Source organism: Sorex araneus, chromosome 1, assembly GCF_027595985.1.
Source record: "Sorex araneus isolate mSorAra2 chromosome 1, mSorAra2.pri, whole genome shotgun sequence".
NCBI lineage: Eukaryota > Metazoa > Chordata > Mammalia > Eulipotyphla > Soricidae > Sorex > Sorex araneus.
In genome coordinates, this window is record NC_073302.1 from 102,353,868 (window position 1) to 102,365,960 (window position 12,093).

The following is a 12,093-nucleotide window of genomic DNA, read 5'->3' on the forward strand; positions in this document are numbered from 1 at the left end:
GGCAACTCTAAACAAGAATAAAATTATTGCAGCAACATGGATAAAACTTAGGCTAACATGTTGGGTGAAGTCAGTCAGAAGGGAAGGGATAAATACAAAATGATGTCTCTCATGTGGGAATTACGGACATACAGCTACACAGCAAAGAAGTAACAAAGGGGCAAAGGCAATACAATTGGAAAACTGACCTTCACGATTGAGTTGGGTGGGGAGGCTGAAAAAGAGGGGTGTTGGGGGTTGGAGGGAAGGAGGTGAGTACACTGCTGGTGGGTGTGGTGTTGGAATTATGTACATGAAAAACCATTATTAATAGCATTGCTAATCACAGAATCTCAATTTTAAAAAATGGATGAATAAATCTGTACAGCATAATAAATATCTAGGCAAATTTCCATTGCATGTATCTCTCTTACAAACAAATGTGGCAAATCTCCTTAAGAACGAATGTTGGGGAAAAGAGAACAAGTGTTGGGAGATCGAGGGAACCATTATAACAATGGTTATGACAACGGAGAGAGAGGGAACCATTATGATAATAACGGTTGGAAGAGATCACTTTGGATGGGAGATGTGTAAAGGACCAAACATAATGGCCTCTCAGTATCTGTATTTCAAACCATAATGCCCAAAAGGAAAGAGAGAGAGAGAGAGAGAGAGAGAGAGAGAGAGAGAGAGAGAGAGAGGAGGAGGAGGAGGAGGAGGAGGAGGAGGAGGGGAGGGGGAGGGGGGAGGATGGGGAGGAGGAGGAGGAGGGGGAGGGGGAGGGGGGAGGAGGGGGAGGGGGAGGAGGAGGGGGGAGGAGGAGGAGGGGGAGGGGGAGGGGGAGGAGGAGGAGGAGGAGGAGGAGGAGTGCCTGCAGGCTGGGGGGAGGGGGATATTGGTGGTGGGAAATGTACACTGGGGGAGGGATGGGTGTTGGAGCATTGTATAATTGAAACCGGATCACGAAAGCTTTGTAACTGCATCTCACAGTGATTCAATTACAAAAATTAACTCAAAAAATAATTAATGTGGTTGAGATTAGCATTTCTGATAATGGCAAATAATACCCCCATCCCCACCCCAGCACCCAAGGGGCTGCTCGAAGGCGGAATTATGTTCATGAGAAGCCATCATTAACAAGTATTGTATATCACAGAATTTCAAACAATTTAAAACTAATCTTTTGCTTTTTGGGTCACACCCAGTGATGCACAGGTGTTACTCCTGGCTCTGCACTCAGGAATTACTCCTGGAAATGCTTGGGAGACCCTAAGGGATGCTGGGAATCGAACCCGGGTCAACTGCGTGCAAGGCAAACATCCTACCCACTATGCTGTCGCTCCAGCCCAATTTAAAACATTTTAGAAAAGGAGGAATTTGCAGGACAGGACCAGGATCTCTGGTTCTAGTTCCCTATTTGAAAAGGAAGAATGCTGCTGGCACGTGAAGTCAAACCCAGGTCAGCAGGAAGAGGAGTTCCACGGGCTCAGTCGCCCAGAGAGATAAGCCAGCACCCAGGCACCCCCTGGGGGTGGTGACCAAACGGCCCCACTCAGCTTCCCTGGCCCTGCAGGTCTCCATCCAAGGCCACACCTGACCCAGAAATGAAGGGCGACTTCAGAGGGTGTCTGGGGACGGTGAGAGTATCAGAAGTGTCCCGTGGGAAATCATTGCATTAGGTCCTCACTCTTGTGAAGGACTTTCTTCAACGGTTCTCTAAACCCTCAGCCAAAGGGTTGTAGTGCCTGGTCACGCGAAATCTGTTTGGGGGACTATTGGAAACCCCAGGTCCTGCTTCAGTATGGGCATGCACGTGACCCTAATCACCCCCACACATTCTGTAACCCAAGGAAGACCATTGCAAGGAACGCTGGGCCTTGAAACCTCTTTCTTGCTGGCAGAAACTGAATAAGCTTGGGGTCTGGGAAGGGTCCTCCTGCCTTGGTGCTCCCTTTCCTCTTAGAGCTGATTTGATTCCTAGGAAACCAGAGGGCTGCTGCTTTGAGATGCTGAAAGCCCGGGGTTCTTATTATAATTAGTTTTAGCTTAGCCGTACACAGAAAACACCTTCATCTTACTTCTCAAAAGTCAAAGCCAATGATACACTTCAGACCTCCCCTGTCTAGTCAGAAGTGTCAACTGGCAAGAAGCTCTCTGCTCTGGGGGCAGGGGGAGGGTCAGTGGGAAGCAGAACTCCTTGAGAGGACACAAAGAGCACATGCCACTTTGCCTTCCTCTGAAGAGTTATTCAAGGTGAACCCAAGGGCACCGGCCAAATGAGTCTACATTGCTCCAGGTTAATCTGAAAATGCAGCGGTACAACCCAGATGAAATTCAAACCCTCATTTGTGTGTTAATGCGCCTTCCCACGGGGACCCAGCACTATGAATGGCGATATTATTTCCATCACAAGCCGCCCGGTTCACCAAGAGTTTCTGCTTTGCAATTTAATAACCCCCTGACACAGTGACCAGTTAATGAAAACTGGAGCTTGCCGGCCCCATTCAAACACCCCCTTGCCTGCTCCCTAGGGCTGGTTATGGATTACACCCAGTTTTAACCGTGAAGGCTTCAATCTCCGGCAGCCTTTGAATCGCCTATGGCTGACCACGCAAGAACTCTGGCGACACGATGACTGAAGTCTGCTTAGAGGACAGAGCCCTGGTTTAGCCCAATGCAGAAGGTATTTCTGCTTCCGGAGGAAAAGTACCACACTTGGGGGTTTCCCACTAAATTATAAAAGGTGCAGGGCAAAATGCAAAGAGATTTGAGGGCAGATCTCAGAGTTTGTGAAGAAATTCCTGCCAGTTCGGGGCAATGATGCGGAAAGAAATGAAGGAGAAGCCAAGTCAGATCTCACCTGGGCATCAATCAGGAAATGAATACGTCAGATCTCCGTTCAACTATTATTTGTCATGAGGCTTGGGGAAACATACAAGTCAACGGTCAGGATAAACATCTGGCAGAATGAGAGCCCCGTTTTGCCTGAGCAGTAGCATATTTATCCCCAAAGATTACCCAAAAACAAGGTTACAGAAAGATGGACACTCATCCCCAGAGCAAGAGCAGACACCCCAGTGAAAAGCCGAGATCTCGGGTTGGAATTCCAGTCCATCCTTTCTCCAGGGATTGGAGCTATAGCACAGTGGGTTGCCTTGCACGCAGCCGACCCGGGTTCTATTCCTCCGTCCTTCTCGGAGAGCCCGGCAAGCTACTGAGAGTATTCCACCCACACGGCAGAGCCTGGCAAGGTACCCGTGGCGTATTCAATATGCCAGAAACAGTAACAACAAGTCTCACAATGGAGACGTTACTGGTGCCCGCTCGAGCAAATTGATGAACAATGGGATGATGGTGCTACAGTGCTACAATGCTACTTTCTCCAGTGATTCCTCGGAGATGAAACTGAATCAACTTCATTGTACACATGAGCACCCGCCTTCCACCTCCTCCCCACCCACTTCCTTGTTCCTAATAGCCTCCTGCCTCCACCACTGTCTCCCCCAGCCCACCCCCTCCCACCCCCTTCTTCCTGCACATCCCTTCTCTCCTTCCTGCTGCTTTTTCCATTGCCCAGAAGCTCACCGCATCCTGGGGAGCAGGACAGAGCCAGGGAGACAGTGAATTTAGGGGACAGGACCCAGTCCTGATGAAGACTGCCTGCTCCAAACAACCCCTAGGTCACATCCATGTGAAGTTGGCCCCCACGGGTGATTTATGAGAGGGAAAGAGGAGAGAGAGAGAGAGAGAGAGAGAGAGAGAGAGAGAGAGAGAGAGAGAGAGACGATCGCTTCCTCGGGATCCGCCTCTGCCACCCCAGGACCACTGGGAGGCCAGGACTGATACAGTAGCCAGTCCTAGGTCTTATCCAGGTCTTCTGGGTCCTTGTCCTTCTCACAGAAAAGAATTTCAGGAGGAGACAAGCAGTGAAGTAAAAACAGGTTTTATTTGGATGTTTTGAGGAAGGGAAGGAAGGAGAGAGAGAGAGAGAGAGAGAGAGAGAGAGAGAGAGAGAGTAATGTGCTCAAGAGACAGCATGGGTTTCTCCAAAGACAGAGAGAGTAGCTGAGAGGTACAAGCTTACAATGTTGCGATTCCTGGCAGACATTTCTCTGGACTTAGTTACTAAAATACTAAAATACAGAAATACAGAAATCCAAAACTATGCTGCTGCTAGTGCGGCCTCCTGACCTCATATCTCTTCATTCTCAGCAATGGAAAACAAATTACCAAATGCTTTCTTTTCAGCAGACCGACTTTAGGGGGGAGAAACTCCAAATCAATAATAGTGAATTTTCTTGTTGAAATATTGAATGTAATCAAAGTAAAGTGAAAGTAAAGTGAAATTTACCAGTTACACATGCGGGGTGGGGGTGTGGGGAGGTGGGGGAAAGGGGGAGGTATATCGTGATTCTTGGTGGTGGAATATGTGCACTGGTGAAGGGATGGGTGTTTGAGCATTGTATAACTGAGACTTAAACCTGAAAGCTTTGTAACTTTCCACATGGTGAATCAATAAAAGAATTTAAAAAAAAAGAAGATAATAAAGAACTGGAACTTTAAAATTAAAAAAAAAAGACAGAGAGAGCCCTAGTACTCATCTCACAAGGGAAGATGCAGATGACACGTGTTGCTCGGGTACCACATGTGCTCGGCCATGTGGACACAAGCAGGACATGGGCCCTGGCAGCATATGCACATACTTCCTTTGTTCAAGTTGGCTTTGATAGGGTTTTTTTAAGCCTCCCCACCCCCGACACACACAGGGCTTTTGAGCTAGGTAAGAGTCCGTTGCTAGGGCAGTTGCCAAGGGGGTAGAGTTGGGAGTGCTCCACCGTCTTTTGAAATTCCTTTCCTTGGCCTTTGTTCCTGCCGGAGCTTCTCTCTCAGGTGGGCCCAGCCTTCTCTAGCTCTGTTGGTGCCAGGTCAAGTCTCAGCAGGCCCCTTTACCTGTGTCTGCAAGGTGGGCTTCTTGCAGCCTTGGGGCTCTTGGTCTTATTACTTATTAGGAATTCCACTGCCATGAGGGCCCTTTCTTATCTACCGAACTATATCCCCAGTGTCCCAAGCTGTTTAGGGTGATGTCCAGTACAGAAGTCAAAGTCCATTTAGGGAATTGGGAGAGAAACATATTTAATAAAATAAAATAGATTCAAGGACCAGGGAAATAGCACAAAAGGGAGTAGGCACTTGTCTTGCATGCTGCCAGCCCTGGTTTCATCCGGGCACTGCATATGGTCCCCTGGATACTCCCTGGACCCACGCCTAAGCACGAGGCCAGGAATGGCTCCTGAACACCTCTGGCCCAAACCCCCCACACCCACCATAGAAGAAAGAAACTGACATGCAGACTGCCACTGTGGCCCGGGGTGAGAGAGCTGAAGCCCAGGAGGGCACTAAGCAGTGCTGCCGGGCGCCGTGGCTGCCCCGCCTTCCGGGAGCAGGAGGATTTGCCAGGACAGTGACCGGTGAAGTCTGCACGGGGGCAGAAACAATTCCCTGGAGAAGCAGCTCGTGCCCCCAACAGGAGACGGTGTCTGGGAGCCCCTGAGCGCCTGCTTGCTGTGAGACTCAGATCTGCATAGGTTCCCCCTCCTTCTGCACCCCGAAACAGGAGGTTAGCAAAGCAGGGAAGGACTTTCACAGGCAGCATCAGCCCAGAAGTTAGCGTTTAAGGGTGGGAGATGTGTGCTCAAAGTAGATAAAGGACCAAACAAAAGTGATGGCCTCTCGGTATCTGTGTTGCAAACCATAATGCCCAAAAGTAGAGAGAGAGTATGGGGGAAATTGTGTGCCAAGGAGGGTGGGAAAGGGGGGTATACCGGGGAGATTGGTGGTGGGAAATGTGCACTGGTGGAGGAATGGGTGTTTGATCAGTGTATGATTGTAACTTAACCATAAAATCTTGTAACTGTCTCACGGTGATGCAATAAAATAAATTTCTTTTAAAAATTTTAAAAAGCTCGCGGTGATTCAATTAAAAAATTTTAATAAATTAGCATTTAAAAATATAAGATTCTGACTAGGGGATTTTATATATTTTCAATAATAGATGAATGTTTAATTTATGTTGATCTGTGATCAGTACTTATTTTTATATCCATAAAGTCTTTATTGCCATCATTTACTTACCACCGCAGATACCTAAGACACTGATTTTGCTGTGAACACAGCAAATCAGAACTGCTAAGCAAGGAGAGTTTGTCCGAGGGTGACCGTCCCCACCTGGACCTGGGCACAGAGGAACCTGGGTAGTCACAGTCCTCAGAGCACCATGGACTGAAGGAGGAACTCTGCTGGCAATGCTGACTTTGGAGAAGACAGAAGCTAACCAGAACAAAAGAGAGCATGAGGGAACCCTGAAGCCTGGTTCACGTTTTCCATTTCATAACCAATGAAGATCAATGAAGTACTTGTTTTACTTTAGACAAAACAGCAACTCTTTTTATCTTTATTTATTTTATTTGGGGGGGGGGAGAAGGCTGAGGGTCGAACCTGGCAGTGCTCAGAGTTTACTCCTGGCTTTGTGCTCAAGGATCACCTGGTAGTGCTGATCCATCTTCTGTCTCTGAGATACACGTAAGGAAGCCAGAGGTTGTCATTCCTCAATTCTGTCCCTGGGGGAAGCTCCTGGTAAATTTTTATGGACTCAGAGAGCAGCAATGCTTTTCCAAAGTAGAAAATTACAACATGCAACAGAAATTATCTTTTTCAAAGAGCATGTTGGGCACAATTATCATATACCCTACACCATCAGTCAACATAAATCACTTTTTTTTAATTCTAAAAGAGAAACTGTAAAAAAAATAAATGAACAAAATTTATCTGACCTGTGTAACACACTGCACTGTGTTTATAAGTTGGTTCCCTGTGCTGGCTATAATTAATAACGCAGCATTACATATTGGGGAGTTGCTAAGTGTAAGTCTTAGAAGCTCATCATAAGAAAATAAACTAGTAACTATATAAAATGACAGAGGCTTTCAGAATGATGTTGGTGATAATTCCAAGATGCATAGAGAACCAGGGACTAAGGGGGTGTTAGAGGTTCCTCTCCATCTTCTCTGCAAATGGGACTTCATTGTCTCATGCTAACCAAGCCCTGAGTTTGGACAAACTGCTCCCAGCCACTCTGGACTTCTCTCTTCACAGCTTTGGAGCAGGGAATGAATCCATTTTCAGGACAAATCTCCCAAGAAATAAACTGATTGGCGAACTTAGTTTTCATGTGGAATGACCAGCTTAGGTGACACAAGGGATGACCAACCTCCCGGTTTGCCTGTGACTGGGGGTGGAGGACCATAGGTTCCCACGCTCACTGAACACTCAGCTTTGAAACTTCAGGGCTGAACAGACCAAAACAAGGGTAAGCCCAGCTGAGTGCCACTTCTGACCAATTACTGCAGCTAGTGAGGGGAGTAACTAACATTCTAGTTTAGGTCAAGTGCCCACTTTAAGTTGTTCGTTGTTGCCCAGGAGTTGGGTGCAAGCAAAGCACTTGTAGGTGTCCAGCGGGATGGGAGAGGAGAGACTTCCCTAGATGGAGGGTCAGACATGACCACAGAAAGAATCCTACAAGTGAGGCAGGTGCCCCAATCAACTTCTATCAACTATGCCTAATAATTTAGTAACTGACTTCTGAAACTGTTCCAATCAACTTATCGAGGAATGTTCTTCTTCTTTTGGGAGGCTGGGAGTGGGCTGGGCCTCCCAAGCAATGTTCAGAAGACCTGGAGGCCACTTTCGGGAATACTGGACTTGGCAGTTCAGTGGTAGAGCTCAAGAATACAGAGATGCTTATTCTCCACAGTACCTAGGACCACCAGAACCACCTCAGTGATGCCCAAGGGTCTTCAGGGCTATACTTAGAGGTTCTTCGGAGGACCAGGTGGTGCTGATGGGGTTTGCATTTGATCCCACCCCCTTATCGTGGAATTTTAATTCTCTAAACTGCGTTTAATAAGTACTCTCTCTTTACTGCCTCAATGTACTAAATGCTACCCCATGAGCTGAAATAGTTAATTCAGAATAAAATCACCTCCATGTCCAAGAAATCTAACTCATTTCTTAGAAACTAACCCACTAAGTACGACATTAATCACTTGTCATGTCTTCAAAACTACTATACTCTGTCAAAACACAGCCTACCATTTGATGCTAAACAGTCTGAAGCATTTATAACAATATAATGTATGCCTGCTGTCAAATTGCACATTCCACCTTCCAGCAATTTCCTTTCCTTGAGAACTTGGTTTCTCCTCCATGTGCCTTAGAGTTGCTTGAATTCTTTAGCTCATTCTTACAGGAAATGGAATTAATATTTAAAGGAAGTAACTGTGATTTCAACAATCTTAGTAGTAACCAGGGTCCCCATAATATACACTATCTATCCTTTTAGTTGTCTTATTTCCTTACCAAAAACACAACTAAGGAAAGCTGGAGAGAAGATTTTGACTATAATAAATCACCCGAAAAGACTTTGGTTTGTTAAATCAAGAGACAAAGTCCACAAGTACCAAGACAGACAGCCATGTCTAGCTGGCTTGTTTCCTGTGCTTTTGAGAAATAGATGCAACAGACCCTCTGCTCCTAAAGACTATGATCCAAGATGTCTTCTAACCCATTTTGGCACCCAGAGCAGCTTCTTACAGACATGCATCTAGACTGTGAGCTGTACTACGACTATGTGCCACCCGGGGAGGGATTTTTCCCTTTCCATCCTGTTTTTCTGCATGGAAAATGGCGGCGGTGGCACCATCCACGTGGCAAGAGCCACCCCCTAAGACTCCCACCCAGAGGTAGGAACTCTGCAATATTGTGGCTCATAGGCGATCATGGGAAGGGGGCGTTACCGGCACACCCTCGCCCAGATAAGATACGGAGCTGCTGCTTATGAAACAGCCCCTCTGCTCCTAAAGACTATGATCCAAGAGGCCTTCTAACCCATTTTGGCACCCAGAGCGGCTTCTTACAGAAATGATCTAGATTGTGAACCTAACTGAAACATCAGAAATCCAAAACCGCGCGGCCTGATTGTTGAGGGGAAATTCCAAACAATAATAGTGAGTTCTCTATTGAAATATTGAATGTATTCAAAGTATAGAGAGAAGAAAATGAAGATCATTAGCTACTTAGGTGGAGGCTAGATGGGAGGGGGGTATGCTGGGGTTCTTGTTCGTGGAACATGTGCACTGGTGAAGGGATGGGGGTTCAGTCATTATATGACTGAGACTTTTAAAAAAAATGATGCTTTTTCAAAAAGAAAAAAGAAAGAAAAGGGAAAAAAATAGATGCAGACGTCCCCGGGTCACCGCTATGTAAATGACAGTCAACTTCACCGCCTCACGACCAATCTCCACGGAGACGTCAGGCCAATGCCACTCATGGGTACACCGGTCTCCAGGCTGAGAACTCCGGCGCACCCTCAGGAGGGCCACGGCCCCACCCACACTCCACAGCTACGGCCATCCAAGGGCCCAACGTCACTGCTTCACAACTAATCTCTGCGCAGACAGGAAGCAGACAAAATTCCCAGTTACACCGTTTTTCAGGCTGAAAACTGGGCTCTTCTGAGACTCCGTGTGGGCAGCCTTCCTCCAACCCCCTTTACTACCACCAGCCCCAGCAGCCACACCCACAGTCCCGACATGAGACGGATGCTTCCCAGCTTCGCGCTGAACAGTGGAGGAGATGCAAGCCAAGTCTCTGAAACGCACAGGTGTGCTGCCCCTCGGGATGAGAACTCCGGGCGCCCGCGGGAGGGGGAGGCCCCGCGTTGTCCCAATTCTACAGCATGCGGCCGCGTATGAAACCGTGACACCTCCAAATGACACAAAGTTTGACATCCGGATAGGCACACCGCAAATTGGACGGGAGGTGGTATAGAAGCCAGCTAAACTCAATAATCAAACGAACAAAAACCACAGAAGGCTCAACGAGCACCACGCACTCCAGTGAACCTTCAGTCACTTTAATAACACTAGTGAGAGATACAAAAATTCACTAATTTTCTTTCACTGAACTATTTTCTGATAATTCCATTTGACACTTTGTTGTAGCAGTAATAATATAAAATGGATTACCTTGTGCCTGCCAAGGGGGCAGGCTTAGGGATGAGGCTGTAAAACTGGGGACCTGGGTGGAGGGAAGGTCACACTGGTGGTGGGAGTGGTGTTGGAACAACTGTATTCTGAGCAACTTGCTAGACCATGGTGTCAAGATTCTTTTTTAAAAAAGATGAAAGTGGATGGAGCTGTAAGGGGTTAGGTTCCAGCTCATATCACAGGTCCTGCTGCCTAAAATCTCTCTTTGGGTATGGATGCAGCTCAGCCTAAACCAACTGTCTCTCCACCTGATCACTGAGGCCTTCTTCTGCCCTTGCTTCCTCCATGTGTACCCCCATCCTACTGTGCCTGCCACAGGAGGGGCATACTGACATGTGATGGGCCCCCGGCATGATTTTCACCGGTGACCCCCCCTAGGAATAACCTAGAGGGCCCATAGGGTATATGACACACAGATACAGACATGCGGGTATAGAAGCCACACCTTCATGTGTGAGGCCCTGATGTTTGACTGGATTCCAAAATTTAAAAAAATTTTTTTTAATTTTATTGAATCACCGTGAGGTAGTTACAAGCTTTCATGTTTGGGTTACAGTCACACAATAATCAAACACCCATCCATCCACCAGTGCACATTCCCCAACACCAATATCCCAGGTATACCCCCCTTTCCCACCATCCCCCTAACTCTATGGCAGACAATATTCCCCATACTCTCTCATTACTTTTGGGCATTATGGCTTGCAACACAGACACTGAGAGGTCATCATGTTTGGTCCATTGTCTACTTTCGGCATGCATCTCCCATCCCAACTGGTCCCTCCAGCCATCATTTTCTTAGTGGCCCCCTCTCTATTCCATCTGCCTTCTCCCCTCCGCTCATGAAGCAGTCTTCCAGCTATGAGGCAATCCTCCTGGCCCTTGTATCTACTGTCCTAGGGTGTCAGCCTCATGTGATGTTATTCTATACTCCACAAATGAGTGCAGTCCTTCTATGTCTGTCCCTCTCTTTCTGACTCATTTTACTTAGCATGATACTCTCCATGTCTATCCATTTATAAGCAAATTTCATTACTTCATGTCTCCTAACAGCTGCATAGTATTCCATTGTGTAGATGTACCAAAGTTTCTTTAACCAGTCATCTGTTCTTGGGCACTCGGGTTGTTTCCAGATTTTGGCTATTGTGAACAGTGCTGCAATGAACATATAGGTACAGATGTCATTTCTACTGTGCTTTTTTGCATCCTCGGGATATAGTCCCAGAAGTGGTATTACGGGGTCATATGGAAGCTCAATTTCTAGTTTTTGAAGGACTGTCCATATTGTTTTCCAGAAAGGCTGGACCAGTCGGCATTCCCATCAACAGTGAAGGAGCGTCCCTTTTCCCCCACATCCACACCAGCACTGGTTGCTTTTGTTCTTTTGAATGTGTGCCAGTCTCTGTTGTGTGAGATAATATCTCATTATTGTTTTGATTTGCATCTTCCTTATGACTAGCTATGTGGAGCATTTTTCATGTGCCTTTTGGCCATTTATATTTCTTTTTATTTTTTTTTATTTTTGGGTCACACCTGGAGATGCACAGGGGTTACTCCTGGCTCTTCACTCAGGAATTACTCCTGGCGGTGCTCAGGGGACCATATGGGATACTGGGAATCAAACCTAGGTTGGCCGCGTGCAAGACAAACTACCCGCTGTTCTATCTCTTCAGCCCCATTGTATTTCTTTTTTGAGAAAACTTCTGTTCATTTCTTCTCCCCATTTTTTGATGGGGTTGGAGTTTTTTTCTTGTACAATTCTACTAGTGTCTTACATACCCTGGATATTAATTCCTTATCAGATGGTTATTGGGTAAATATTCTTTCCCATTCTGTGGGTTCTTTATGTAAAAGTAAATTCTTAATGACTATGTGACCTTCCCCACTAGTTAGCAAATGGGCACAATATGATATATAAAATTTGAGCAGGATATGTCTCAAACCAATAAGCATAATACCTAACTTTCTTTAATTGAATCACAGTGAAATATACAGTTACAAAGTTGTT